This window comes from Dendropsophus ebraccatus, chromosome 1 (assembly GCF_027789765.1).
Source record: "Dendropsophus ebraccatus isolate aDenEbr1 chromosome 1, aDenEbr1.pat, whole genome shotgun sequence".
NCBI classification, from domain to species: Eukaryota; Metazoa; Chordata; class Amphibia; order Anura; family Hylidae; genus Dendropsophus; species Dendropsophus ebraccatus.
This window is the reverse complement of record NC_091454.1, coordinates 109,769,951-109,796,755: the sequence shown is the minus strand read 5'-3', so window position 1 is coordinate 109,796,755 and position 26,805 is coordinate 109,769,951. Positions and strand designations below refer to the sequence as shown.

The 26,805-nt window shown below is 42.1% G+C and overlaps 1 long non-coding RNA gene across 1 annotated transcript; it reads right to left on the bottom strand.

Annotated features, from left to right (window-relative positions):
- Positions 1–14,299: 14,299 nt before the first annotated feature.
- Positions 14,300–18,105, bottom strand: LOC138796953 (uncharacterized). The gene is made up of 2 exons (XR_011363857.1): positions 16,877–18,105; positions 14,300–16,821 (listed from the first exon to the last, which is right to left on the bottom strand). It is a non-coding gene; the product is annotated as an uncharacterized lncRNA (long non-coding RNA).
- Positions 18,106–26,805: the final 8,700 nt, after the last annotated feature.

The following is a 26,805-nucleotide window of genomic DNA, read 5'->3' as shown; positions in this document are numbered from 1 at the left end:
CTTATACGCTAGAAATGGTCTTATATGCCCAGTCGCCTTAAACGCCGGAAAATATGGTATATGTGACTTACTCATATAGTGTTATCATTAATAGTATTGGTTTCAGTGTGTGTTCGCATTTGTTACCCCTGAAAGGAAATTGAGAATAGAGGAACTACACGATAGCCCAGATTTATCAATCTGCAATGACATTTTTCTTTCAGAAAAATAGCACCAACCACAGTTTAGCTTTCATTTAACAAAATGGGCTGTGAATGGTTGGTATCCAAGACAAAAATGTGTCTGATTTTTGTCTTTGACAGATAAATCTGGATCAAAGTATATTGTCTCCAGCTCCCTGGATCTACTTTAAACACAACAAATTATTGTCTAATGCCACAGGAGGCTTGGCTTAATCCAGTCTTTGATCTTTAGCCCCATCCCTCTGGGTGATGTCATGAGGTGTGATTACAGCATGCTGTCTTGTGCTGAATGATGCTACAGAAAGACCTGACAAGGAGTGACTACAGAAGGTGCTGCTATTTTACTGATGCCACTTGACTGCAGTGAAATGATGTTCTGCCACAGCTTTGGGCTAGGAGTTGGCAGGACTGCCATGGAAAGGGGACATGCAAAGTTGGGGGCAGTGGTGAGGAGCTAAGGGAAGAAAATGCATTCTGGGAATTGTAGTACTGAGCAACTGATCAACCAGTAAGTACAGCAATGTAATATAGAACTTAGACCCTTAAAACTGCAAGCTTAAAGGTAAGCAATGCTATCTGAGGCCATGTTCCCACTTTGTAATACACCGGCCGTTCCCTGATCCAGCCGGGTCACAGAGCGGCCGATGTCAGAGAAGATCATCCCAGACGGTACTGCAGTACAGGCCGGATGATCTTCACTTTCGATGAATTGGGATGCGAGCGCATTAGTGTGCACCCGCATCTGAATTCCCCCCTGCACACAATGGAGCATGCTGCGCGCTCCATTGTGTGCACTGACAGGTTCTCTGCAGCCGTTATTCAATGAATAGCGGCTGCAGGAAACTCACATGTCAGTTTTTTGCGGCACCGCCACGAATCCCAGCCAGTGTATACTATGGTTATACACTTCAGCCAGGATTCCCTCAGATGCAGCACTCTGTAAGTACATTAGTAATCGCAGCCGTTGTTGCAAATCGGCATGTTTATTTTTTCACCTTATGTCAGAGTACCCTTTTAAATACCCCCCCCCCAACCAAAGCCAATTTTCTACTTGATCCTCCACATAATTAAAAAATCAGCATACTTGAATATGATGTAACCTAAACCTTTTCAGGACCTGTAAGTCTTTTTCTCTTTATTTTATCTCTATGTTGTACCAGTATTCTCATCAAAAGAGATATCAACCTGGCTACATTTTATTGGTAATCAATGCAGAAATCCAGGTAATTCCAAAGGGTTCAATTGCCTCTTTTTGATACTGTAGAAAATGCTCTATAACACTATGAGCTTTGCATTTATTTTATTGTCTTTTTTTAACTTCCAGTACTATTTTATAAGCACTCAGAACACCGATCTACTCTGCTGACTTTATTCCACTTAAAGCTCACTAGTATGTGACAACAAAAACAGCAACTGACACTAATGGATTTTAAAGCGAAATAAGTGGGATCTTTTCTCATTTTCCTATAACTTCATGCTGAGATTTTGACCTTTATTAGTTCCAAACTCAATGAAAACTGCATACTAAGGTATTTTGCATCTATTTTGTTGTATAAAAAGTGTAGCTGTGCCTGCAATGACAGGAAAAATAAAAATAAATATACACTGCAATGCTTATTTTGCAGAGTGATTAGATTTTTCACATGCAAACTCTCAAGGTAAAATAAAATAGCTCTTATTTTGGACGGAGAAGGATTTATACTATTTACCATACTGGTGACAACAAAGTTTATCATTTTATGCATTGATACACTGAGTTGTTGTTTTTTTTTACATAAAATAAGGACTTGGAAACAGAAACAATTCTGATGTCGCTGGTGAAACTAATGCAATGAGGGGTTTGTATTGCTAACTCTCCGGGAGTAGGTGAGATTTTTTGTTGACATTCTTACTTTAGAGAGCATTAACCCCTTCTCAATACATCTCGTACATGCAGGTCATGCGCCAGATAAGAGAAGATTCGAGGGGAGTAGGGCCACAATAGCTTTTGATAGAGGCACTTATGGGGATTAAATGACTGACTCACTGTCTATGAGATAAGCTCATCTCTGGAGCTCACTTTATAGACTAATTACAGTACTGACATATATGTATGGGTACTATTACACGGAAGGATAATCGGAAGAATCGGCCTATTCAGCTGATTATCGCTCGGTGTAATAAAGACAACGATCAGCTGATGATCGCTGTCATAGGCTGATCGTTGATATAGGTTAGAACCTATAATTGTGGGGCGCCGACCACACACCACTACGTGTAATAGCGGTGCACGGCCGGCGACTGACGATCTACATTACCTATCTACGCTCCAGGGCTGCTGCTGCTGCGCCCTTTGATTGGCTGAGTGGCCTGTCAGCTGACAGGCTGCTCTGAAACTAGAGCGCGCGGGACCCGGGGAGAAGCGGACTGCAGCAGCAGCCCTGGAGCCTGGATAGGTAATGTATACCATCTAAGCAAGGGCGGCAAGGACATTGTTAAACGACTATCGGGCCGTGTAATAGGCCCAGTAAACGAGCGCCAATCTAGCAGATCGGCGCTTGTTTACATTGTTGATCGGGCTCCCATCAGCCCGTCTAATAGTACCCTATGTCATGTGTCATTAGGGTCCAGGCACCAGACATACTTTTATGTAGGGATTAAATAAAATAACCTAAACAATTAGCTTACAAATTGGTGACTATCACTAAAAATCTTAGGGGGGAGGGGGGGGGGGGGTTATTTATCAAGTCTGATCTATCAGTAAGTTCATTCCTGCTCTAATGTCCCATGCTAGATTTATTGAGAGGTGCATGAATCTCAATAAATCCGGTGAACCCTTTTGCCTTGATTTATGCTATGCCCCCTCCAAACCTTGCCACACATGCCTGCTTGTCCCTTAGGGCAAACAGGGCGTACATAAACAAAAAGTCGCTCATGTATACCAGATGGGGAGATAATAATTCCACCCTGCCATTTATTTATTTTTTTTTCAAAAGAAGAAAATCCAAGTTTAGAATGCATGGAACATGCCCGCTTTCTATGCTCATTTAAGTATGTACTAATTGAGTTACTGATTTCAGGAGTATGAGTAGGTTCACACATCTGCAATTGTAGACAGATTACAATGCCATTAATTTCTATGGCCCCGTTCACATGCTCTTAGGTGTTGTGGGTCTGGGCCAGGGCTGTGTTCAGTGCCTCAAAAAAGTCTGGTCGGCCCTTATATGGATGACAATTGTAGAATCATCATTTACCTATGAAGGGGCGTAGCGTGGGGGGGTCAGCTGCCCCGGGCGCAGAGACCATGGGAGGCGCCAGCACAGAGAGCAGGATGGCAGTGGATGAGGCAACCTGGACGCCTTCTGCCCTCTCTCAGTGTGGGGACACAGGGAGGATGTTTAGTTGATCAGCAGAGGTATTTTACATACTGTACTCCTGGCTGCTGTTTAGCTATGATTTGCGTAAAATTGCTGCGTTTTTACTGCAATTTTGATCAAACCAGGGCTGAACAGCAGCCAGAAGACAGTACAGCAAAGTTACTGTGTTGATGGTGAAGGACCTTGACATGTGACTATGATGTCATCGCAGGTCCTGTATGTAAACTGCACTATGGAGGAGGAAGAAAGAAGATACAGGTGTGTGGGAAGGTGAGGACAATCAGGGATGCACTGTCTGGGGAGGAGGTACAGGGTGCCCTGTCGGGGATGAGGGAGACACACAAGAGAGTTGGGGTCCAGTGTCTATTTAGGGGTCTGGTTGTACATTCTATACTTATGCCTCCAATTACTGCCCTTTTCAAATCAAATATATATCACATTTATACAAACCTTACCTACTATCTGCAGGGGTAGAGAACCTTGGCTCTATAGCTGTTGCAAAAGTACAACTCCCATCATGCCCGGACAGCTAAAGTTGTAGTTTTGCAACAGCTACAGTATAGAACATTTGTATAAATGTGATATATATTTGGAGAGGGCAGTAATTGAGGGGTTAAGTATACAATAATGTGACAGTCCAGTCTCCTACTCTTGTATCTGGACCCCCTGGCCCATCCACCTGCATAGATTGTCTGACCTCCCCAGCCTGTATAAACCATAACAGCAGTAAGGGGCGATATAAGCCACCCTGTGCTTAGTGCGCACACGAGAGGTGGGGGGGGGGGCAAATTGAATCTTTAACCCACTAGCGAAACACCTCTGCACCGATGAATTGTACCTTTCATTTGCATGTAGCTATGGATACACATCTGTAGGTACTGGGAAGCAAGGACATTAATTTAGGTGATGCTCTACACAACCAGGGTGTAGCAATGCCACTACGGCAGCCATGCTTATCTGAGCCCCCACCAAGAACTCTTATTGTCTGATCTTCACAATCCTCATGGCTAGTAAAAGGAAAGTCAGCCTCTGCTGCATCAGCACCATCGCCTCCTACTCCCCCCTCCCCCATCTTTTCATATATGGTTTGGAAAGTAGGAGCAGGAGTGGTGGATTAGAAGAGACCTAGAGTGCCCATACCTAGGTGAAGTGTGTTCTGAGGAAAGGCTGCCCAGGGATCTCCAGCAAGTCTGTATCATATTTGTTTGCAGGACCACTTGCTGGAGATCATGTATAATTTTGAGCCTGGTGAGGAGGTGGAGTACACCCCAATGCAAGGACCACGATCACCCAGCTGGGTGTGTTGCCACTGGAGCCAGAGGAGTCAGAGGAATTCGAAGAAGATCCCCAGAAGTCATCTCAAGCCCTGGTTGACATGCCTGAGGGGTTGTTTCACAGAAAGCCAATTCCAAGGAGAAGAAGCAATCCCCACAGCAGCTGATTGCACCTCACTAGCTCCTCCTACAAGCCAGGTGGCTGAGACTTCATCACCTCCTATAGTGGCAGTCATTTACCCGCATCCTGTGAGGGTATCTTCCACCATAATGGCTGTCACCACTACATCCATAGGTGTCCAACTGCGTGTGTCATCAAGGCTAACTGGATAAACAAACATCTCAGGGGCCACAGGTCAAGGTAATCTCTTGGTGCAGTATCCGCATTTTACAAAACAGAGCAAGTTATTTCTTGTTTATGTAATGTTGGCCCAATTGGGCAAAGTTGTTAAGATGTGCCATGTTGATAACATGTAAAGTTTAAGAAATGTGCTTGTCATTACCATGTATAAGGCTGTAAAACAGTCTATTGATAAAACACACTACTACAGTGATTGCTGCTGTATTTTATAAAGGGTGATGTTTGGTGTTTTCTGCAAAGACTACTACTGGTATGTGCTAGAAGATCTCTTTCTAAAAAAGATTCATCAATATCACAGTCACCTAGGTGCAGCCCCCCTTTAACCTCTGTGGCAGATCTGCTAAGGAGAGAGAGTTATAAGAAGTGTCCTTTGACGACAATTTTGTTTCAACATGCTATCTCCTTATTAAAAGGGTTAACTCCACCTAGGAAAGCTAAGGATGTTGGTGGATCACTGGCATACATTGACTCTGCTGCCTACAGCTCTTCTAGGTGAAGTTAATCCTGTGAAGCACCTGCCAGGTTATGCCAGGTGGCCTGTTCTATAACCGTGTCTGGCAGCAGAATACACTTACACCTGGCAGGTGACTCACAGGGTTTAGTTCAACCAGGAGAGTTAGGGATGTTGGTAAACCCATGGCCTACAATCATTTATTGTGCATCAGTAATCCACTGATGTATTCAGCTCTTCTCTGTGAAGGACCTGCCAGGTGTCTGGCAGCAGAATACAGTGTCATTGACAATGACACTTATTCTGCTGCCACAGTTTTACAACAGGCCACCTCACATAACCTGGCAGGTGCTTTACAGGATTAACTTTAGTGGTGGACAGCATGTATTGACAGACAAAGTGACAGGACAGGATTAGAGATGAGCGAACCTCGAGCATGCTCGAGTCCATCCGAACCCGAACTTTCGGCATTTGATTAGCGCTGGCTGCTGAACTTGGATAAAGCCCTAAGGCTATGTGGAAAACATGGATATAGTCATTGGCTGTATCCATATTTTCCAGACAACCTTAGAGCTTTATCCAAGCTCAGCAGCCCCAGCTAATCAAATACCGAACGTTCGTGTTCGGATCGACTTGAACCCGAACCCGGTTCGCTCATCACTAGACAGGATGTATATTTCACAGCTACACAGCTTACACTGCATCAATCACACTATCGTATATCTGTCCCTGATACCTAGCCAACCTTTTATAAGCCTCTTTAACCCTACCTGTCTCTGCCTCTGCCTATTTCTCTCGTATAAATGTATGTGTTTAGTTCACTGTACAGGAGCTTACTTACTCCAATATATACAGTGAAGGAGAAAGTGTGACATTGCTGGGGGGTGGGGCAGGGGGTGCCTTGCAGCTGATTATCCAACTTCAAGGCACTAATAATAATACCCCTTCACTTGGGCTTTTCATATAATGTAATGTGCAATGTGCGTCTGCCATTTTGGACCGGGTCTGTATGAATTTTTCCAAAAATTCGTTAGGCCGCCACTAGAGATGAGCGAACCTCGAGCATGCTCGAGTCCATCCGAACCCGAACTTTCGGCATTTGATTAGCGGTGGCTGCTGAAGTTGGATAAAGCCCTAAGGCTATGTGGAAATCATGGATATAGTCATTGGCTGTATCCATGTTTTCCAGACAACCTTAAAGCTTTATCCAACTTCAGCAGCCCCCGCTAATCAAATGCCGATAGTTCGGGTTCGGATGGACTCGCACCCGAACCCGGTTCCCTCATATCTAGTCACCACCCAAACTGTTTGCAAAGTTTGGTTCACTCAACTGTTGTCACAATGAACAAATCTAAATCTCATCCTGGGTAAATATATTAGAGAACACTTTTTGATTATCTCTATCTGTAACCAAGTTTACAACAAAACAATCTTTATACATGGATTCCAGAAGTGAGAATTATTTATAGTTTTGAACATACAGTAAAAGGTACTAAACAAATTAGGGAATGCAGGTGAAAAATGGGGGGTTTTACAGTTTTTCCTTGATACATGCCCTCTATTTATAACGTCTTCTGGCTTTCTATTCAATAATGGTAATGAAAACCTGAATATGTGAATATACCCTAAGAGGAAAATTAAAAGCAGCACTAATAGGCTGTGTTTCCACAACATCTTTCTTTACGTGAAAACATTTGTTTTGTAATAAAGATTAATTTTTTTTTTAATGATCATGACCCTTTTATGAAAAGACAGACTTTTTTCACGTAAAAACATTGTGGGAACATAGCCATAGAATTTGTCTGTAATTTAACTATGAACAGAATTGGACAGAAGAGAATCCAGCTGTCATAGAAAAGTGTTTGTTTTATCCATTAAATTGACACCTCTATATAATATACTATTAAAAGGGTTATCCAGCATTAGAAAAACATGGACATTTTCTTCCAGAGACAGTGCAACTCTTGTCTCCAGTTCAGATGTGGTTTGCAATTAAGCTCCATTCACTTCAATGGAACGGAGTTGCAAAACCTGCACCCAAACTGGAGTTGTGTTGTTTCTGAAAGAAAGTGGCCATGTTTTTCTTATGCTGGATAGCCCTTTAAATTCATTTATCTTCTGGTTCCATGAACCTGACAGCTAAAAGAAGAGAGAGCTGTCAGCACCAACTACTAAAGTGGGTAAGATACACTTAGGTGGCAGACGATTAGACTGTCCACTTCTCTTGTTTCATTAGCTGCCTCATATTCCACAAACCAGTGGAGTTTGTGGTTTTCATATGCTGATATGGCTTTACTAATTACATAGTTCTCTCCTACAGTATACCATCTGGCATCACATCTGACTGTACCTCCAGTGGGTGATGAATGATAACTGAGCAGTAAGGCATACAGTCCATGCTTCACCACTCAATGTAGACTCACGAGAAAAGTTCCTACATTTTGCCGGAAAAATGATCCAGAAAAAAAAAAGAAGAAATTGGAAGCAAATTCAATTAGCTAATTTCTTTGGTCATTTGAATTTTAAAACCTTTTTAGTATTAAGGGCCTTCATATTTTATTTTTATTTGTCTGTGCTTGTTGCATTTTATTCTAGATCAGTCTGCCCAGATGTATATCCTATTACATGCAGCTAATTTACATTTTAAGGTAACCATGAGAGAGAATTGAAACACCAGAAGAATGTAATATAATCTAGTACATGATATTATATTAGGCTTCATTATTTGTATCATATTTGAAAAAGAATTACAATGAGACCTCAAACTTTAAAATGAGTACTTTTCTGTGGTAGTGCTACAAGTTAGGGCTCTTAAATGGCAATACAGAGTAAATTTTGGTAGAAATGATATACGGGAGTTGTCATGCTATGTAAGAATTTCATCTGTCATCATTATCTCCATGGCAATTCTGAATAGAGATGGCAGAATGATTAGTTTTATTTCAAATTATTTCAAATTCATTTTTTGCTTGAATGGCATCTAAAACATGAATTCCGAGAAGCCAAAAACACTCATTTAGGCTATGTTCACACATTGTATTCTGGTCAGTATTTCTGTCAGTCTTTTGGTCAGTATTTATAGACAAAAGCAGGAGTGGCAAAATTATAAAGGAAAGATTTGCGAAATTTCTGTATATAACCCAATCTGGTCTTTGGTTGAAAAAAATACTGACCAAAGGACTAACAGAAATATCATGTGTAAACGTAGCCTTAGGCCACAACCACGTCTTTTTTTGGCCGTTTGACAGACTTTTTTGCGCAGACATAATTTTGAGCACAACTATCTTTATTTGAAAAAAACAGCCTTTATTTGGCTCAGAATGACATCTGTCCAAAAACAGTTTTTAAAACGGCCAAAAAAAGACATTGTGTGGTTGTGGACTTAAAGTGTAATATTTTTGGTAACTATACTCAGTGGAACCTTGAAGAAAATAATTTTGTATGTCTTTTGTTTGTATGAAAGGGTTATTCCATGAAAAATATTGGCTCTGATGTATCAATCAGAGAGATAGAATGCAATTACAGATTAGCTTTACTTTCTCATAATTGACTGTGATTGGTTGCCAACTGTCTGAGACAAGAAAAAAAAAACACATTTTTGTCTAAGACAGACTATTTAATGTGGGTCAATGTGTGTATTTTAACAGTATGTAGGAAAATAAAAACTTCATCTATACTAATGTATTAAAAATGATGTTTCTGTTATCGTACATTGAAGTGAGTGACAGCACCCACAGATTTTTTTATTCTGCCAGTTTTTGGATCCATCTTCTGGTGAAGCCATTGTTGACCTTCTCACAAGGCATTTTGATACCTTTAAACATTTGCATATCATATACTGTCTATATGGACTTCCATAAGTCTGTAAATGTAAAGAGAAAGAAAACAGTATTACACAGAAATTCATGGAAATATACCCCACACGGTTCCAAGTATAATAGTGTTTTTTGCTATCTTTATATAGCATCTTTATATATATAGGCTTATACAGGTTTATGATGTAAGTATATTATGTATGCTTTCATATAGTATAATATTATGTATACCTTCATATAGTATAATATATATGAAGGAGAAATTGGTGGGAACAGTGGAGAAGAAAATTCAGGGAAATTAGATCCCATAGCACTATTTATTAGTGAGATCTCTGGAGCTTTGTGTGATAGACTACTTTGTATACAGCTCAGTGGAGGAAGACTTGAGAAGTGAGCTGAGGAATTACTAAAGGACTCCTGTAAAATACAGATGCTTTCCAGGTCACATGATCACACTGGGGCCGCTGACAGAAACTGGAGAGAACAGAGCTACAGAGAGGTGAATAAAAAGGAGAATGTTACACTGTCTTTGCATGGATAGTGTTAGAATAGTGATATGTACTATTTTTCAGATTTTCCTAGGACACATTTTCCAAGCGCATTCCCATGTCTTGTAAAATATGGACCCTTATGGAAAGTGAAGCTGTGGACTGGCATTGTGAACTGTCGGCATCTACAGTATGTATCATTATAATGTCAAGAGCTCCGAACCTGTTCAAATCTTCCTACCACTGTCAGCACATTAACAGGAAGTTTTAAACAGGTTTGGAACTCCTGGCATCATAATTTTTATGATAAGATAACCCAAAGGGACAAGACGGCCCTTCAGTTTTAATTGTGACTTTAATTCATAGCACATACAACATTTCGCTTAATGTGCCTTTTTCAGGCTTAAAAAAGGCACTTTAAACTGAAATGTTGCATCTGTGCTATGAATTAAGGTCACAATTGACACTGAAGTGCTGTCTTGTCCCCTTGGATAATCTATATGAATGTCATATGTTTTATAAAAGAATGATAATGTACTTTAGCATACTGTATTATCTTTTTTGTAATAGTGTATACAATTCAGTGCCATAAAACTATCTCCAACCAGACATACAGGCATAAACATTTAAAAATAGATACAGTACTTTGGGTATGTAACATAGAATTCTGTGAAATCTGCACAGTATACATGTGTTTAGTTTTCTTTGATATACAAATAAGACACATGCTAATTGTAGCATAAAGTGGACATTTTAATGTTTGCAATCAAAGGGTCATAAATAAAACACATTATATATTTCAATATACTCCCAAAGTCCCTTAACCCCTTCCCCCAATATGACGTCCAGGGACGTCATGAAAAGCAGTGGCAGAATGCATCATGACGTCCCTGGACGTCATGCTTTCCCTGCCTCCCCCCTCTGTCCCTAGATGCGATCGGGCAGCAGGAGGAGGCTGTGTCACACAGCATCCTCCTGCTGCCACTGCCCGGAGGGGAGCCGCGCTCCCCCCCGGGCAGTTAACCCCATAAACGCCGCGGTCAATGCGACCGCAGCGTCTATGGGGAGATTCAGTGTCCCCCGCCGATCGGGCGGCGGGGGGAGGCTGCAGAACGCTGCCTCCCCCCGCCGCCACTAACAGTGTGTCCCCCGGCCCCCTCCCCTCGTCCTCCGATACCGGCGGATCGCCGCTACTACCTCTTTAGCGGCGATCCGCCGGTACCGGGCATTACCGGCGCCGCCGATAGTTTTCATCTCCCCCCACCGTGAATCCACGGTGGGGGGATGTTAAGGTTAAATTTATATGTTGACCTCTCTCTATGGAGAGAAGCCAAAAACCCAGGTAAAGGATGGTTTTATAATTATATCTAGAGTTGGAATCCTGCAGTGTTCCCACTCGTTACTTATACGTCATGGACACAGATAAGACAATGTATCATGATTATAAGCCTGGAGAAAATGGCCCAAGTTTTATTATGGTCATCACATTTTATAGACAGATAAAATATAGGGTGGTAACAAATGCTAATAAGACATAGATGAGGCGGTGCTAGTGATTTAGATATTCAGTCATGCGCAATGGCATCTATATTAGTATTCATTATTATTATTCAAAAAGGTTAGAAGAATACATTCTGTGCAATGATACTTTCACATTATTCCCACTGTAACAGACAGTCAACTTTCCTCTGAGAACGGCCTTGAACGCTGATAAACATGTCTCTGAGGGAAATAGTTCTTGAGACAAAACATTCTTTCTAGTGTCATATCAGAAGTTTTCCAAGGTAAGAAATGGTCCAACTATAAGTTAACCCTATCAGGGACTCTCTAATGCACTGGAGCTTCTGAGCAAGAGGCCTATATATATGTGTAGTCATATAGGTACGGTGCAGGTAGGTAAAATCACATCGCTGGCCTTATCATTCCCCCATTTGACATCCGTGAAGCCTTGGACTGGAATCACTGTGGTTGGTACATAGCCAGAGGTTCCAAAGATACTGTCTGAGCCGCGGGTTGCTCAGGGGTCACATCTTCTCCATAGGGTGAACCCATCCTCCAAGTACTTGTCCAGCATCCAACCTCCAGAAATGTCCAGGCGACACAGATTTCAAGAGAACCGGAAAAGGAAGGGAAAACACAGTTAGTTACTCTTTATCTAAGAATTGATCTTCTCCTCTTTCGAGGTTTTATGCGAAAGAAAATACACATAAACACTTTTTACTGACAAACAGATCAGTATTATGCATAAGACCACTTGGATGAGACCCTGAAGGACTCCCATTTGTTTATGGGCATCACCATAGGATAGACAAAAATAGTACCATACATTTTATTGAAAGTTATAGATGGCGGAACAAACTTACAGCAGATGAGGTAGGAAGATCTGCAATAACCGAAAGAAAATACTAAACAATGGCTGAGTCTGTACAGTATACATCAATATACAGCTTAGTTACAACAAAACAAATAAAAGCTTATTATCAATACCCAAACTAATATATGTATATATGTATATATATATATATATGACAAATACCTCTCTGGATTTTATCAAAATAACCAAACCTTATTGTCTTATTACTGCATATAACAGACGTGACTCTATCACAAGGACTTTACCACTTCGGCATCATGTGGGGATTGGAAAGTCACAAAAACTAACTTTAAAAAGTTTCTGAAAAGGGAAAGTTTAGATGTGAGCAAATCTTATCTCATAGCAAAAGCAAAAATAAAAAGTTGATTGACACATAAACCAAAAACAGCATAACAGGTAAATGCAATAAAATCTCCACAATGTGACCTACTATGTAACCACTAGATTCACTTATAATAACCAATTAGTGAATTCACAATCTTTAGTACCGGATTCTAAAAATTTCCACTTCTTTTTAGTCTTTTTACTTCATTTTGTACCTAGAAAACGTCTTTATGATTAGATCACACAGGTCTAATGACTGGTCGCATGGTCACATCTCTTCCTGTACATAATCATATAGTATTATACATACACCAATAATATGAAGTGACTGGGCGCTTAATACCGATATAATATTTGGATCCTACTGAATTGTCTCTTGTCTGACTGAGATCATCATATATTACACATAAGATAACTAACTACCATAGAAATAACAGCAAAGTGTAAACGATACATCACCTAAGGTTTCAAAGCCTTTTTATGAGAATAATATATCACATGATCCTTTTTGTAATAGTAGCATTGGTATGGATCCTTTATCCTTAAACCTATCTTCTGACTGACAGGCCTCTTTACAGACACTTGGACTCTTGGCCTCAGTTATATCGCTTCTTTTAAGGCCACTAGTATCACCTCAGACATTGGCTTTGTTGTCTCCCATAGTTTTGGCTTGACCTGTAAAGAAGACACCAGTACAGACAAGGACATACCTATATAGGCCACCTGTGGCAGGTGGATGACGTCCACTTACATTCCCTGAAACAGGCAGGAAGATGACAGACTATGCAGACAGGCACTTTACGGTGTTACTTACAGTAGGTTATGACAGGTGTAGACAATACAGCCGTACACAACCCTCTCTGCTATATTTGTTGTCCCCTGGGCCGCCCAATGTGAGGATACTACACCACATTACACATGGCTTCCTTCTGCTGGTTTTGTCAGATAACTTACAGTGGGATACAAGGCAGGCGGCAAACACAGTTACTTACTTACTGTCTGACTGCCATCTTTACCCTGTACCTTCTCTCCATCCGCTGGTCTCTCAGCTTGTTGCTGATTGTCTCTGGAAAAGACTTAAAAACAAACAGATCCACATCTCCCCCTCCACCTGTACACTATGTACGGTTACCTCAGGAAGAGACTGGAAGCATCTCCCCGTTCCCTTGTACGCTTTGTACGCTGTTACCTTGGGAAGAGCACAGAAACCACCGCATCACCAGCTTTATCCATCATCCATCACCCTTTTTGGCATCAGGGTTTGTCTGCGTGAACGTTGCGTCAGCCGCTCTATGGCAGCTTTTTGGTAAGCCCAGGGACCAAACAAATCTCTAATTTGCCAATTAACCCATAATGGTGGGCTTCATATAGACATCTGCACAGTTACCTCCAACCATCCTACATGTCTCAGTGATTGTCCTCACCTCCAGCTTATAGCAGGAGCGGTTTCTGCAGTGGAACGTCACGCTGCATGGCGGTCACCATATATCCTTGCGTCTTGTGTCATCCATCTTTAAACGTCTGAGATAATCTACAATGAAAACTTTTAAACTTTCATTAATATTTGGGCTTTCAATTACATTTTCATCTTTCACAATTTAAAATATCAAACACAATAAGTAATAAAAACATCCTTATTCAAAAATAAAAAATTTGTACGGTGTTTAAAAAAAATTTTAAAACATCAAAATTGGCTACTCCATCAAAATGGGCTGCTCCCATTTCCATTCACCTCTATCCCCTCCCCCATTTGAATCTACATCAAGAGGCAACAGAGATGCTGGATTCAATGCACTTAGCAAAAAAATATATATTGGGGGCATAAGGAGTGCAGACTGGAGCCATGGATATGGGTTTGTTTTTTACTAGGGATAAAAATACATATATATTCATGAGCTAGTCTGCCATAATCATCACAAAACTGTTAACCCTAAAAATAACAAATAAAAATAATTAAACATTGTACACTCGTCCCATATTAACCTTCTTTTGATAAAAAAAAATTAAATAAAACACACCTTAAAGATGAAATGTAAAACATACAAGATATAGAATAATTCTTTTTATCAGAATTCTTTTTGTCAGAACCTTCAGCTTAATTTGTACCATTATTAGCTGAAATGAATCCATTCCTCTAGTAAGCGGCTCCTATCAGTAAGCAGAACGCTCTGTACCTCACTTCTAACCTTGAGCAGTGAGCAGTAAAATCATAGATACAAGAGTTAAAACTTCTTGGGAATTTTTTTTTCTAACATCCTTGAAGTTACAGAAGATATCAGATGTGCTCCTATAGACCAGACTGTAACCTTGGACAGTGGCACACATACTTATTACTTAGTAGGAAAAAAAACAATTTGCGTAGAACTTATTAGGATAGTTGTGTACACATATATACACACATATATATATATTACAGTAGTAAACTACTTCTTCTTAATAAGTGCACAAACGTCTGTGTTTGATCTTTACCAATTATCACTTTCTCTTGACATTCCTAATAAACGTGCTTTTTCCCTCTGACTCCTACTGACACTTCCGTATAACAATCTTATACAATAATAGGTCTAATAGACCCAGCTCCTTCAAACAGTCTCATTGCTTTTCCCTCCAACAAACCTTTGTCTAACTTTCCTCACCATCAGGTAATAATATTCATTAATAAATGTGCAAAACAGTTGTTAGACTCTATCGGAGAGTCCTGTGCCCGCCCCCTCAGTGACACGAAGCAGTATGGGCGGAGGACAGAAATGCCAGGAGTTAAAATGGCCACCGGACTAGATAACCGGATATAAGGGTGTTGGCTTAGGGCATGGTTTTGAGACGTCACAATTATAATACAGACGTGAATGATATGGGGAGTGGTTGGCTTTCCGTTGCCATCTTTGAGGGCTGATTACAGAAAAGTGGCGTAGCTAAATAAGCAAATGTTCCACGGTCGGGACAACAGAAAATGATCAACATTTTTTATACTTCTTTTTTATACTCTAACATACTTCTAAAGGGGAACACCAGCTTAGTAAAACTGGCTGAAATACAGTATAATGTAGGAGCGTACATTACATTACACTAACAGCTCTGATTCTTTTTTTTTTTTTTTTCCTAATGCTGCTTGCATGTGATCTGCAGCCCTCAGAGCTGGTTGATGGCCTTGTAAAAAACATAACAAATAACACACAAAAAAAACTTTGTATGCTGCTTCACTACGCAGCATTAATTAACCTCTTTTCAGCTCTCTCAGTACTGTATCTAGCAATGAGCTGGACTGTTCTCCTTGTCTGAGTACGTGGCTTTGTACTTAGACACTTACATGGCACTGTACACTATTTGAGGTTAGGCTACCCACCTCCACAAAGGCATTGGTCTTACTATCAGGTCAGGGGCACTTTAAATCAAAGTAACTACTTCAACAGCCGACCAAGGGGAAGATTCCTGCAGAACATAGGGTCTATACGCCACCATTGGACGTAGGTTGGCTTTTCGCAGGATCTGGGGTTTGTATACAGATATAAACTGGGTACAATGGTGTAACATAATGATGTGGCTTGGGTCTGCCACACACACTACAATATTCTGTCTTATCTAGAAATTGTTGGTCACCGGCACATGACATGTCCACCCAGCTGGACCTGTGCTTCCCACCCATTATCCTGAATGTTTTCCTTCTGTCTGACCCTCTGGCTCTCATCTATCTACTCCACACCCTCCTCTCTTAGAACTCTAATCCTTGATTCCCCCTTAGGGATAGTACTTCGATTAACCCCTAAGATTCCTGGAAATTCCAAGGACCCATTTGCCCTGCATGTTACATGTAGGTCTGGTTACCTACCCACAAGGCAAAAATAAGTGTGCACAGGAGTGTAAGGGGTTTCCCAAGTGTTGGTCAGAGAGCCAGAGGTTGGTGGGGCTAAGGCATGTATCTGCCTTCATATCAAACCTCCTAAAGATCTGTTCTAGATCTTGCACTGCATCTTCTCATGCCCATCGCTAACTATCTTCCTTAGCTTCACATCAGCTTCACATAAACTTCTTGTGGAGACTGGGGATCCCTTCTTTTAGTGAATAACTGTCTCATCCTTGCTCAGCTAATCCCTAGGTAGCGTATTGGGGAACGAAACCTAAACCTTAGGTTTTAACAAGCACAGCCGCTATAGGCCCAGCCGTCACAGTGACACACTATGGCGACGCACTACAGCAACCTTGCTATAGGCCCAGCCGTCACAGTGACACACTATGGCGACGCACTACAGCAACCTACTGTCCCTCGTTGCTAATTCCTCCTAGGGGGCAAGGGGGTAAGTCACAGATCTTCTGACCTGCTCTCTACCACAGTACAAGCACAAATAATGGGATCAATACAAGTATTGTTCCCGCTGCTCGAGACAGATATCACTTATCAGGAACCCGTTCACTCCAAAAGTTATGTGCCTGCTGTCTGTGACCTCGCAGCTGTTCTCGATGCCATGCTGTATTACAAGGGTTAAGAATTAATCACAGCCTCCCCGTAAGGACGCAGAAGTGAATAAGTTCGGCAATCCCTTTTCTTAATTCAGCATAAATACAGCAACAGCTTATCTCAATCACACAACAGTTTGCGACGGCAATGCAGCACTTTAACCTTGTCCTATCCTGGGTTACAGAGTTCTTTGTCTAACAAATAGACTCAGCTTTACAAACATATATAGAGAACACAGGTGTGACGGGAATCTGATTAGATCCGTTCCCCTGAGGCACAGATAGTACGTAAGAAAGGGAAAGTCTTTCTTACCTGGCCAGTTATATCTGCGCGTCCGATGACGGATAAATCACCACATCCCGTCAGTCTGCGTTCTAGTTTGCAAGCGGCTGAGTCCCTGCCAAGGGCGCCAAATGTTAAGGTTAAATTTATATGTTGACCTCTCTCTATGGAGAGAAGCCAAAAACCCAGGTAAAGGATGGTTTTATAATTATATCTAGAGTTGGAATCCTGCAGTGTTCCCACTCGTTACTTATACGTCATGGACACAGATAAGACAATGTATCATGATTATAAGCCTGGAGAAAATGGCCCAAGTTTTATTATGGTCATCACATTTTATAGACAGATAAAATATAGGGTGGTAACAAATGCTAATAAGACATAGATGAGGCGGTGCTAGTGATTTAGATATTCAGTCATGCGCAATGGCATCTATATTAGTATTCATTATTATTATTCAAAAAGGTTAGAAGAATACATTCTGTGCAATGATACTTTCACATTATTCCCACTGTAACAGACAGTCAACTTTCCTCTGAGAACGGCCTTGAACGCTGATAAACATGTCTCTGAGGGAAATAGTTCTTGAGACAAAACATTCTTTCTAGTGTCATATCAGAAGTTTTCCAAGGTAAGAAATGGTCCAACTATAAGTTAACCCTATCAGGGACTCTCTAATGCACTGGAGCTTCTGAGCAAGAGGCCTATATATATGTGTAGTCATATAGGTACGGTGCAGGTAGGTAAAATCACATCGCTGGCCTTATCAGGGGAGATGAAAAATGTCCCCTCAGACCCCAGATCAGCCCCCCGATCACCCTACCCGGGCGGCCATCAGATCCAAGATGGCCGCCCCCATCCCTGCTAACAAACGGTGTTTGCTCGCAGGGATGGAAATGAATAAGTGATCAAAGCCCCATGCTCTCCGCCACCGGAGGTAGCGGAGAGCATGGGGCAGTGATCGGGGACCCCCCCGTGTGGTCCCGGAGCAGGCGATCGGCGGTATATACTATATACCGCCGATCGCCTGTTCCCAGTGCTGATCAGCACTTTTTATCCCCTGTCACCATAAATCATTGGTGACAGGGGATAAAAAGTGTCACCGTGCCCCCCCCAAGTCGCCCCCCACCCCCCCAGTCACCCCCGTCCCCCAGTCACCCCCCCTTCCCCACATACGTTACCTGATCCACGGAGCTCCGTCCTCCTCGACATCCAGGCTGATTCTGAAGTGCGCATGCGCTCCAGAAGCAGTTAGCTCTGAAAATTTAAAGTGACAGAGACCAATTTGGTCTCTGTCACTGAACTATGATTACTGTGATAGAAAATATCACAGTAATCATAGTAATACAGTGAAAATTAATGTATAAAGTACAAAAAGTGACAAACATACAATATAAAACACAAAATAATACAAAATAAAACACACATTTTTTATTATAGTAATAATTGCAGTTTACTCCCAGATTACCCCTAGCCCCCCCAAATTACCCGTAACCACCGCAGGTTGCCCATATCCGCCCCAGATTGCCCGTATCCACCCCAGATTGCCCGTAATCACCGCACGTTGCCTATAACCACCGCACGTTGCCCATAACCACCGCACGCTGCCCATAACCACCGCACGTTGCCACTAACCACCGCACGTTGCCACTAACCACCGCACGTTGCCCATAACCACCGCACGTTGCCACTAACCACCGCACGTTGCCACTAACCACCGCACGTTGCCCATAACCACCGCACGCTGCCCATAACCACCGCACGTTGCCACTAACCACCGCACGTTGCCACTAACCACCGCACGTTGCCACTAACCACCGCACGTTGCCCATAACCACCGCACGCTGCCCATAACCACCGCACGTTGCCACTAACCACCGCACGTTGCCCATAACCACTGCACGTTGCCACTAACCACCGCACGTTGCCACTAACCACCGCACGTTGCCACTAACCACCGCACGTTGCCACTAACCACCGCACGTTGCCACTAACCACCGGACATTGCCTATAACCACCGCATGTTGCCTATAACCACCGCATGTTGCCCATAACCACCGCATGTTGCCCATAACCACCGCACGTTGCCCATAACCACCGCACGTTGCCTGTAACCACCCCAAATTGCCAGTGAGCCCCTCCAGATGGTCCGTAATCAGCCCCGATTGCCCGTAACCCCGCATATTGCACGTAACCACCGCACGTTGCCTCTAACCACTGCACGTTGCCTCTAACTCACACACGTTGCCAGTGACCCCCTCCAGATTGCCGTAACCACCCAAAATTACATGTACCCACCCCTGATTACCTATAAGCACTTCCGTTTATCCGTAACCACCCCAGATTGTCTGTAACCACCCCATGTTGCCCGTAACCACCGCAGATTGTCTGTAACCCCCCCAGGTTGCCCCTAATCACATGTAATTCCCCCCAGATTGCCTCTGACCACCGCACGTTGCCTCTGACCACCGCACGTTGCCTCTGACCACCGCACGTTGCCCCCGACCACCGCACGTTGCCCCAGACCACCGCACGTTGCCCCCGACCACCGCACGTTGCCCCCGACCACCACACGTTGCCCCCGACCACCACACGTTGCCCCCGACCACCACACGTTGCCCCCGACCACCCCACGTTGCCCCCGACCACCACACGTTGCCTCTGACCACCACACGTTGCCCCCGACCACCGCACGTTGCCCCCGACCACCGCACGTTACAGGTTCCCATCCCAGATTACCTATAAGCACTTCAGTTTATCCGTAACCACCCCACGTTGCCCGTTACCACCCCACGTTGCCCGTTACCACCCCTCGTTGCCCGTAACCACCGCAGGTTGCCCGTAACCACCCCAGATTATCCGTAACCACCCCACATTACCTGTAATCTCATTTTTTTTTTGTATTTTAGTAACTGCGCTATTCTAATAACCATTACTAGCTGCGGTTTTGCTCCAGCAAATTGGCGCTCCCTTCCTTCTGAGCCCTGCTGTGTGCCCATACAGTGGTTTATGCCCACATATGGGGTACCGTTGTACTCAGGAGAACCTGCGTTACAGATTTTGGGGTACATTTTTTCTCCCATTCCTCGTGAAATTGAGAAATTTTTAACTAAACGAACATATATTGGAAAAATTCGAGTTTTTCATTTTTACTGTCTTATTTTGAATACTTTCCTCTAATACCTGTGGGGTCAAACCGCTCACTGCACCCCAAGATGAATTCTTTGAACGGTGTACTTTCCTAAATGGGGTGACTTTTGGGGGGGTTCTCTTCTGCTGACACTACAGGGGCTCTGCAAACGCACCTGGCGCTCAGAAACTTCTTCGGAAAAATCCGCACTGAAAATGCTAATTGGCGCTCCTTCCCTTCTGAGCCCGGCTGGGTACCCATACAGTGGTTTATGCCCACATATGGGGTACTGTTCTACTCAGGGGAACCTGCGTTACAGATTTGGGCATGCAGCTTCTCTCCTGTTCCTCGTGAAATTGAGAAATTTCAAACTAAACAAACATATTATTGGAAAAATTCAAGTTTTTCAATTTTACTGTCTTATTTGGAATACTTTCCTCTAATACCTGTGGGGTCAAAATGGTCACCACACCCCAAGATGAATTCTTTGAGGGGTGCACTTTCCAAAATGGGGTGACTTATGGGGGGGTTCTCTTCTGCGGACACTACAGGGACACTGCAAACGCACCTGGCGCTCAGAAACTTCTTCAGCAAAATCTGAACTGAAAATGCTAATTGGCGCTCCTTTTCTTCTGAGCCCTCCTGTGTGCCCATACAGTGGTTTATGCCCCCATATGGGGTACCGTTGTACTCAGGAGAACCTGCGTTACAAATTTTGGGGTGCGGATTCTCTCATGTTCCTTGTGAAATTGAGAAATTTTTAACTAAACGAACATATTATTGGAAAAATTCGAGTTTTTCATTTTTACTGTCTAATTTTAAATACTTTCCTCTAATACCTGTGGGGTCAAAATGGTCACCACACCCCAAGATGAATTCTTTGAGGGGTGTACTTTCCAAAATGGGGTGACTTTTGGGGGGGATCTCTTCTACGGGCACTACAGGGGTGCTGCAAACCCACCTGGCGCTCAGAAACTTCTTCAGCAAAATCTGCACTGAAAATGCTAATTGGCGCTCCTTCCCTTCTGAGCCCCGCTGTGTGCCCATACAGTGGTTTACGCCCACATATGGGGTACCGTTGTACTCAAGAGAACCTGTGTTACAAATTGTGGGGTGCAGATTCTCTCATGTTCCTTTTGGAAAGGAGAAACTTTAATCTAAACATATATATTATTGGAAAATTAAAATTTTCGATTTTTTTACGGCCTAATTGTGAATACTTTCCTCCAGCCCCTGTAGGGTTAAAATGCTCATTATACCCCTAGATTAATTCTTTAAGGTGTCTAGTTTCCAAAATGGGGTCACTTATGGGGTTTTACAGCATACAAGCCTCCTAAATCAACTTAAAAAAAGAACTGGTCCCTAAAAAAAATCAGTTTTGGAAACTTTCACAAAATGTGATAATTTGCTAATAAATTTCTAAGCCCCATAACAGCCTAAAAAAGTAAAATATGTTTCCCAAATTATGCCAGAATAAAGAGGACATATTGGTAATGTGATTTAGTAACTAATTTATGTGCTATGACTTCCTTTTTTAGAAGCAGAGAATTTCAGAAGTTCATAAAATGCAAAATTTTCAAATTTTTCATGATATTTTGATGTTTTTCACAAAAAACACACAAAGTAATGACCAAATTTTGCCACTAATATAAAGTGCCATATGTGACAAAAAAACAATCTCAGAATCGCTAGCATACGTTAAAGCATCACTGAGCTATAAGCGCATAAAGTGAGACAGGTCAGATTTTGAAAAATGAGCCTGGTCATTAAGGCCAAAACAGGCTGCGGAGGCAAGGGGTTAATTCCACACAAAATGCTGGTATTATAGGGTTCATCTTTTTTTTTTTTACTTGACATCTTAGAAAAAGAATCACAGGAAATAGATGCATCACAGAGGTCCCAATTAGAGATGAGTTAATTTACAGTAATAATGAAGCAAAGTGTTTTCTTATCGCTGCAATCCGCTCATCAGCCGGCTGCCTTTTAACTCCCTGTCCGCTGTCCCTAACAAAGAACTACAGTAAGTATCACCAGAACAAAGTCATTATATTGCCAATATCACATGCAAGACTCTGTCGGGCCACCACATGCGATCGCGGCACAGACATCATCCTCTCCGAATTAAACATTATTGCACTCAGTCATCAGTTTAGACAGTCTCATCAGTCCGGACAACCACATATGCATCTTACAGTCCAATTAGTAAGCTCCGTCCATCTGACAAACAGTCCCTTGGTGCAAGGACATCCACATAAATTGCAGCAGTCCCGCATCCGTTGTTGGAGTGCTTGCATCCTTCAAGACGTTAGTCCGAACAGGAACCAGATTATATACCGCATAACAACTGGCATCAACAGGAACCAATTCACACATCAGTGATGTGACATCACTAAACAATCAACCTTATAACTTCTGTAAGGAATGGCTGACAAGCAGACAAAAATGACTCCTCTCATGACAATGCATTACTGATGTCCGCTTCTCACTCAGTGAGGGCATCTCTTCACAACTAATGTTGATCGAACTGTTCGAGAAAAGTTTTGAAAAGGTTTGAGTTGAACATCTCGATTTTAACAAACTCGAACCGAACCAAACATTTTACTGTTTGTTCGAGTTAGCATTCGAGTTAGCATTCAAATTCCTTTTTGCCAGGCAATCCGTGCAGAGCACATAGAAGTGTCAGAAACATCATTGCTGAGGTGTAGGGGTCTCATTAGCTGCCAAAATCATATGACCATCTCATATAAAAGTCACTGTGCTGCGTTCTGGACGCCATTTTCTCCTCACTCACTGTGCTGTACATAATTGTCTCCCTGCATGCTAGCATTTCGATTAGACAGATAGGTAGTGAGATTAGTGATATTACTGAGATAGGTATTGAGATTAGAGAGATTAGTGGGTTGTTTAGCAAGGTTAGGCTAGCATATTTGCAACAAGCATTAAAAAATAAAAGTTGGCTTGCAGAGGAAGTTTTGCATTTTATACCAATTATATCCAAGTTTGTATGTGTATCCAATCATTTTTATGATTGTGTACACGTGATTGTGTCTATATACAGTACTATGACTATATAACCTGTATGACTTCCCAAAAATAAACATAATTTAAAGGGGTTGTCCAGGAAAAATGCATAATTAGCCATGCTGCCAGGGCTGCGGAGACATGTCAGTAATATATACTTTCCTGTCCGCTCTGACAGCCGAAATTCCAGTATACATTGTCAACCAATCCATACCTTGATTGGAATGATTGCCCATATTTTCCTGCTGCTCCCTTAGACAAATCTACATTAGCAAATACTAAATCTAGAATGCCCTTTCCTTTTATAGATGACACACTCTCTTAGAGATCACTGCAGTATACTTACTGTATAATACACTGATCCATGAGATCAGTGATGTATTGCTTAGGGCTGCTGGATTCAGAAGCAATCTGTTACCGAGCTGGGATCAGCATCATTCAGACGCTGAGGCCTGGCCAGGTAGGAAGAAGGGATAACACCTCCACGATCGCATCGAGTTGGGGGGGGGGGGCTGATCTCCCCCACTAGACACCAGGGATGGGGTTGTAACACTAGTTAGATGCAGCTGTGGGCTTTGGCAGCTGCATCTAACTAGATAATTAGCCGGCTGCAGCGATTGCCCAAGGAAGCTAATATGTGCAGTCTCTCCCTGTACATAACAGGGAGGGCTGGTGCCGTGAGTGCTCTCTGTTTTTCCTTAACGGGGGCATGATGAGCATACTCTAGGCTCTAGGCTGTAGGCTGCAGCACTACATCAGGATCACTGGCTCTCCAAACCAAACTATCCTCTCAATAACGTTCCCCAACAGTGTAAAATCAGTTTGTAAAACAAAATAAACATATACTTACTGTATATGATATATTTAAGTTTCTGTATCAGTATGGCTGATACAGGAGAATTTTGTCTACAATTCTTAAGTTACTTAACTGCCAGTTAGAGTTACAGCTTTTGGAATAGAACACAGGTCTATAACATAAAAGGGTAGTGCTTGAAGAAAAGGGTCCATAGAAGAGACATTTGATAGAAAATAGACATTCTCTGGCCAATGGCAACAAAGAGTGACTTGTTTACCTTCTCTTCCAATTGTCACAAGTAGCGAGCCATTATAAAGTCAGTGCAGACAGCCCCTTTGTGTTCCTATTACTCAGAGCCACGTAAATCATAAAATAGGTTTCTTTCTTTGTCCCTTTTTTACTTTTTTAGTGCACAACTAATTCTTAATTCTTTGGGCTACAATATTAAATAGTAGCTTGTTATCCTATTTTATTTTATGATGGATAGAGACTATGGATCTGTCCACACTGCCCAACAATAAAGGTGTATACTGCTGTATTAATTCCCCTTTTTTAATAGTCTCACTGATTGTTGGGATGGTCGCTTAAACCATTTAGGCTGGGTTCAAAAGTTATTTTTGCAATCTGTTTTTTAAGCATTTTATAAAAAATAAATAAAAGGATGCATTGCTGTGAATTCGTTTGATCCATGTACACAATAACGTGCTTGACAAAATTTTTGTGTACACTAAAAAAAAACGTGTTTTGATCCGTTTTTTTATCTTTTTTTATAATGGACGTCAGCGAAAAAATGGATCAAAACGAATGTTAACAAATACATCCATTTTTTCATCCATTTTTCCTCTGGTTTTTGCATAAAACGGATTGCAAAAATGCAGTATCAACCCAGCCTAACCTTTATTTGATTTTTATTTAAAAATCAAATAGAGCAGAAGACCACATATTGTCAACAACTATCCATAGAAAAGAGACAGCAACAAACTCACTGCTAAAATGGGACAGCTGTCACCCAAGACCACTGAAAACAGGGATACCAGTGGGGCAGTATTTGAGGGTTCGCCGTAACTGCAAAACACTATTGAAATTTAAAAGAAAGTAATGAGACTTACAAGAAAGACTGTTAAAAAGGGGGTACCCAGGAAAAAGTGTTGAAAACCACCTTTTGGAAAGCAATGCAAAATGAACATAATGAATTCTTAATACCTAAACCAATAAATTATGAGGATCAAGCAACACACATCATAGGCACCTACAATGTGAAGTCACAAAAAGTGAGAAAGTTCCTGTCCACATAATGGCCAATATTGAAATTTCACACCTAATACCCTATAACCCCTTAATAACATATCGAAAGGGACATTGAGGCATCGACTAACTAACAGTAATTTACCTCAACGGAGAAATGAGGGTATACCCAATGATGTCAGAGGAACCTACAGTATAGATGTGGACGATGAAGTTCTTAGCCCCAGGCAGAGACTTCGTAACACCTCAAGAGAAAAGTTTGAACTACGCAGCTTTGCCAATTGCTCCACTGAGGATGTCATCTACATGCTCACTTGCCCTTGTCTACTAAACTATTTAGGCAAAATGTTCCATATGATCAGCAAGAGGCTAGGCAAGCATGTGGTTGAGATAAAAAAAACAAAAGAGAGTGATGGCCTAGATGTCACGTAATTGAGGTGATCCGGAGATCAAAACGATGGGGAGACTATAACAAAAAGCTGCTGCAAAAAGAAACACAGTGGACCTTCAGGTTAAACAAAGTGAGATTGTATAGATTAAATTACTATATTTTATACATGTGCTTCAAATAAACATGTTGTGATAAGTTAAACACCATGCTGTGTCTTTAACAACTAAGAAATAGATTGGAAATGAAACATGTAACAAATATACCTGAACAGAAACACCTTGCCTGAATAGAAACATTAGTGGACTTACCGTGTAGCTTTTCCATGAAACAGAAGAGCCTGTTGCTGAGTACAGATTAAGGCTATGTTCAGACGCTGTATTACACCGGCCGATCCATAGTAATCACTGCCATTGCAACGTACAGAACTTATGTTGTGCTGAAGGCTGAGGGAATCCCGACTAGAGTGTATTTACATAGTATACACTCCGGTCGGGATCCTTAGCAGCGCCTCAAGAAACTGACATGTCAGTTTTCTGCGGCCGCAGAAAGCCCTATCAGTACCGGCCGGGATGATTTTTTCTGAGAACGGCTGTTCCGTGACCTGGCTGGAAGAGGTGACATGCCAATTCTTTGAGCGGAAAACAGTGGCAGTGGAGGAGCGTGTGCTCTCCCATAGACAGGCTATGACACACTGAGGGAGGCGGAATTCCACAAGATTTACTTAGTGTAAACATACCCTTAAAGTGAGGCTTGGTTTGTAAGATGTATCAGGTAACCAAGCAACAGTGCAGCAACTCTCCCAAGTTGTGAAGTTAGCTGCAGGCCTGCAATCAATCAAAACATCAGCTTGGTTTTTGACAGG